Below are 6,000 nucleotides of genomic sequence, written 5' to 3' on the forward strand. Positions count from 1 at the left end.
GCCGTCTAACCCCTTTCAGGACTACCTCCCCCCAGATATTGCATGGCAACGCCTTGGTTGTGTTTTGGAGACAGTGCCCATTGCTTCGAGAATTCGTTTTCGACTTTATTGTTGGGCGTGCCCGATCTGATCCGGATCCCCCTCTAGGGCGGAAACCAGTGGTAGCGACTACGATAGGGGAAAGGTTCGGCGCCAAAGGCAAGCGTTCTCAAACCGCGCGGGGAGGGGAACGCGAAGATGAGCCAGACTAAACCACGTGGTTTGAGGGGGATTAAAAAATCACGAAGGTTGAACTTGGGCGGGGAGAACTAGATTGTAGCAGTACGGTTTATTATTCGAAATGCAAAACATTTCGGAACTGTTCCTTGGTCCCGCCTGCTTGAATTGCTAATGACAGCTCATCCCTCTTGACTTTTTTGTAGGAGAGGTGTCTCTTTTACAGAGGAGCAAAGATGCTGATTTGACAGAAGCCCCCCAAACCCTTTCCCCAAAAGTAGCCAGTTCAGTTAACCGTGAAGAATGAGAAATTGGATGTCATTGCTAGGAATGTGCTCCCTCTCACCTGGTCAAATTTTTTTTAAACCCTTACCTTCCCTCTTAAAATCAATACTGTATATTGGTTCTGAGGCATAAGAGGGGTAAAGGCTAGGCAATGGGGGTTAGGTAATTTGCCCAGGGTCAGACAGCTAGGAAGTATCTGAGGTTATATTTGAAACCAGGACCTACTGTCTCTAGGCCTAGTTCTAAAACCAGAGCCACCCAGCTGCCCCCTTACCTTATCTATTTTTAATAATCGGTAAACATTTATTAAGCACCTATGGTGTACCCGGATATATGGGTTAAACACCCCATAGATCTAGCATCTCAGGTAAGAACTTGCTTCATCTTTGCTGACTCATCTCTCACCTGTGGCTCTCTGTAATCACTCCCCTCCCCCCTCCCCCCCCCATCTTGGCAGATGGACCAAACAGAGCTGAGTATAACCAACAGCCCTCAGACCTGTCCTTTAGGAGGCTGTGCACCCCAGGCTTGTGAAGACTGCCCCCAAGGAAAGATATGAGGACAATTTGTTATAAAGGCCATGAAGGAGGAAATGGACTCTTAGGGCTTGGTGAGATATCAAAGAAGCTGCCCAAGGCTATCTACTGCATCCTGGGATGGCACCAGTCATATATTTCTTGCCATTGGACTTGGGTAACTGGAAGAGAGAGTGAGACTGGCAACTTATGTAACTGCCTCACTTAAATCTAATTTATGCTTCAGTCAAAGATCACCAGTGATGTCATTTTGGACCTCTTGAGTATGAAGGACAACAACCATATTCCAGGTTCTGGGAATACAAAAAGAGGCAAAGGCAACCCCTGCTTTCAAGAAGCTTAATCTAAAGAATCTAAAAATATTCCAGCTGGAAGACAGCCTTAGAAATTCTATTTCCCATTATTTGTTATTTTTATCTTTATTTTGGAATTTAACCCTAGAGAGTAAAATAACTTGATGATCCTTTTTTCCTTTGCAAGTATTTTGTAACTTAAAAAATATTTTTGCATATGATATCTCATTGTTTAGTTCTGTTCAACTCTTCCTGATTTGATAGACTACTATACTATCTATAGGGTTTTCTTAGGAAAGGAGTGGTTTACCATTTCCTTCTCCAGTTGATAAAGGCAAACCAAGGTGAAGTGACTTGCCCAGGGTCACATATATTGTGTCAGGCTGAATTTGAATTCCATGCTTCCTGACTCCAGGCCCAGGGAGCCACATGGAGCCACTAAATTGATTCCTATAGTTAGAAGCTTACAAAAAAATCTGTGGAATTGGCAAACAACCTTTATTCTGATTTGACAGTGTAAACCTTAAAATTTCTTAGACTTATAAATGTTGGAAATTTCACCATTGGGAAATTTCATACTTGAAAAATTTCCTACTGATAGTCTATTGGAATGTGAAACCCCCCCCCCCCTTGGCATGGGAGGGTCCTTCTCCTCCCTACTTAAGATTACTTTAGGACAGAAACCTTTTGCTGAACAATGGAAAGGGCTTTGACCTATGCTTAAGCATAGAACAGGAAGTTCTTTGAGTCATGATTGATTTTAGAATTGATACAATAGAGATACTTGGAATGACAGAACCAGGTCTTGGAACTTCCAATCTCCACCCTACTCAGGGTAACAGGATTTAGGAAGGGCTGCAGCAAAGGATCAAGATTTAATTATTTGAGAATATGACCTTCAACAGACGTGTGCAAAGGGGCAGACCTCTGGGCAGTCCTGGGTTAAGCTAGAGCCACCATTGGCACAGGGAAGCCATGGACAGTGATTGGTAGATGTGAGAACTGAGGGGAGGGAACTTGGATGGTTTCCTTAAAGATAGTGGGGTCTGAGGACTGGGGAGGTGGGAGAGGTTTTGCTCTGAGAAGCTTGCTCTGAAGGAAGCTGGAGGTGGAGGCCCCTGAGACTGTTTCTCCATTTTGGTCACGTGAGTGATAGGGACTGATCTCTTTTCTTTGCCTCAGCTATCTAAGGGCTTGGGCCTTTTGGCCCAGCCTAAACAGAGGGGGTATTTAAGCCCTATTCCCTTCTCTCTCTCTCTCTCTCTCTCTCTCTCTCTCTCTCTCTCTCTCTCTCTCTCTCTCTCTCTCTCTCTCTCTCTCTCTCTCTCTCTCTCTCATACCTTTCTTCCTCCTGTTTGTAATTAAACTCCATAAAAGGTTGACTGCTGACTTGAGTTTTCATTTAGGAATTACATAGCTGAATTCCTTGGCGACCTTAAATTAATATATATCAGTCTTTTAAAGTGATTTCCTTGTCACAACAGGTACAGAGACACCTAGAGAAGAAAAATTATTCATTTAAGGTCACAAATAGCAAATGCAAGTCTTCTGACTAGCTGTTTTACACTATCCTGTCTCTTATCTTAGCTTGATTATTAGACTAAGTTCATGGATGGCATAAACCATATCTTATTTGTCTTTATAAATCTCTTAACAGAGAGATAAGACATTCATAAAGTGTCCTTAGTTTCAGGGAATGTACCAAGTTTTGGGAATACAAATACCAAAAAAAAAAGGGGGGGAACAGGGAAGAGAAAATAAACAGGGACAAGGTCACAGCTGGGAAGCTAAAACAGTCTGGTGACTAAGTTAAACTGGAAGGGAACTAAGCAGTACCTTTGGAACCCCTCACCAATCCAGAAAGCAAAGCTAAGTGGAATCATTCCAGATATATTGGGGCACCTGGAGGGCAGCTGGTGGAGCACAAATTGAGGTGGAAGTGAAGTAGTCCCCAGCAAAGGGCTTTAAAGGCACTAGCAATATTTTTCAGAATGACTGAAAGATGATTTAAAAGTATAAATATTGTTGTGTACTGTCTTCCCAATTGATTTGTAAGCTTTATAAAGATAAGAAAACTACATAGATATAAATATACATATATGTATGTGTGTATGTTTTATCTTGTGTATAGATATACATATATAATCAGCTACATCATGTAATATTGTGTTAAGGGAACCCCTTCCTCCTAAGGTCGTGAACTTTCTGCACATCTGAGTCAACCCATTAGTGTAGCTAGGACGCTCCAAACAGAGGTCACAGGTTAAGAGCCCTAGGATCATGACATGAAAATAAGGGTTACAGGTCAGGGGCAGGGAGACTTTGATTGGTTCCTAAGATGTGATAGACCAGTGCACGAGGAAAGGAAGTAACATGGAGAAAGAGGACTATAAAAAATGAGAATATAGAGGAGATCGGGTTCTTCTCTGGAGGTCTTTGGCTGAGGGTCTTTCTGTGATTCAGCACTGGTGGCTGGGGCAGAAGACACCCTTGTAAGCTGGTAAGACTCTTGCTCCAAAGAGGCTGCCAGACTTCTACATGGAGATTGGAACCTTGTCAGGGAGCAAACTGAAATTCTACAGACCAGAGTTTAGAGTGGTAGGCTAGGAAATATTTTTCTATTTCTTTCCCTCATTTCTTTCTTAGAATATATTTATATTAAAATTAAATTGTTAAAGCTACTATCATCCTTGTGACTTAAGGGTTAATTATTTTATAAACATTAACCACAACAATCTTTTTTTAACTAATATATTTCCAAATCAATTTCTAAATGTTACATTTGGCAAAATATTAATTTTTAACATTACAATATGTCATATAAACATATAGTCAGCTAAGTGGCACAGTGGATAAAGTGCTCTGCCTGAAGTCAGGAAGACTCATCTTGACTCATCATTTGAACTTCCTGAATTCAAATGTGACCTTAGATACTGTGTGACCCCAGGCAATTCACTTAATCTTGTATGCCTCAGTTTCCTCCTCTGTAAAATGAGCTGGAAAAGAAAATGGTAAACTGCTCCAGTATCTTTGCAAAGAAAACCCCAAACGGGGTCACAAATGTCAGAAATAGCTGAACAACAAGAATAGATATAATTTCTTTTGGCATTTTCCACAAAGGAAGTAGTATACCAAGCCAGTTACCTTAGAATGACAGGTATAATAAAAAATAACAGAAGAGAGGATAAAGACCATGAACTTAAATGTGATAGAAGCAAATTCTTAAACCACTTCATGCAAATTAGGCTGGTTTTGCTTTTAAATTGTCTCAGGGAAATAAAGACTGTTCCTGACTTCACTACCTGATTTCCTGAATACAAAAATAGGAGAAGCTCCAAAATCCCACTAAGGTTTGACTTGGATATACCAGGAACAAGTCAAAGACAGGAGAACCAATTCAAGGCAGTGCTTGTGCATAACGTTTATTGAACATTCTTCTGCTAGAGGACTAAAGAAATCTTTGTTGTTAATAATTAAATTACTTACATTCCAATATCAAACTTCCTGGCCTGAGTCAGGTCTAGCCTAGAATAGGGGTCTACCAACAAACATCCAAAGTCTTTTCTTCCATTGGTATGCTTGAATTTTTCATATTCTCAATTCCTTATGGCAAAGAATAATTCCATTAGAACATTGAGTATAAATAATTTGTCCATTTCTGAATAATAGAGCACATATCAGAGTTAGTGTACTGGCTCTAGACTTATGATCTGGGGTCAAATTCTGTCTCACCTTAAGCAAATTACTTAACTACCCTGGACTTCATTTTCCCTACCTGGAAAATGAGGGGGTATCATAGCTATGGTTAGGGTATGAATTCTTAAACAAAGGAGCACCAGAGAAAATGAAAAAAGATAAAATAGATAATTTCAGTTATATTAAATTGAAAAGCTTTTGCATGAACAAAATTAATGTACCTAAGATAATAAACAATTGACTTGGAGGAAATCTTTAGATCTCAACTATCTCTGATAATGCTTTGATAGCTAATATAAACAATTCAATAGAAATATCTTAGCCTGAAAAAGATTCTCCCATAGATAAATTATTCTACTCTGGGGCAACTCAATAATGCTAGAAGAAGTCATACAAACATGTTCACTGGGTCTATTGCAAATTTGAATCTCAGTTGAGCCTTCAGTGTCACAGCCTCTCAGAAGAGCATAATAATAAGTGAAGTTACTGGATTCTGTCAGCATATGTTTGTGAATATTTTGGATTTAGCCTTTAACACATCTTCCCTGGATATTAAAATAGCCTCCTAACTGGTCTCCCAACCTCAAGTTTTCCTCTACTCCAATCCATTCAGCTTCCTTGATTCCCAGCTAATCTACCACCATGACGTATAAGACTATCCTGACTACCTCACATGTGGCCTACTATATATCAGGCTACCTCTGGCCATTTTATTATTTTCTGATTGATTTCTTCCTAACGCCCTCTTTTCTAAACTCTACTTTCCAGTTTAAGACCATAATCAAATCAGTGTTGCCATTGCTTTTATAAAGGGTGAGTTAGTCTACTTCCTAATGACTCCATTCATCATCCCTGTAATGTTCCTTTATCTCTCCCTGACCACCACTTCCCAATTAGAATGTAACTTCCTTTGAGATTGGAGCCGTCTTCACTTTTTATTTGTTCCCCCTATGCTTGGCTCATGATGACTGCAC

The sequence above is a fragment of the Monodelphis domestica genome, chromosome 1 (assembly GCF_027887165.1).
Source record: "Monodelphis domestica isolate mMonDom1 chromosome 1, mMonDom1.pri, whole genome shotgun sequence".
Classification (NCBI taxonomy): Eukaryota; Metazoa; Chordata; class Mammalia; order Didelphimorphia; family Didelphidae; genus Monodelphis; species Monodelphis domestica.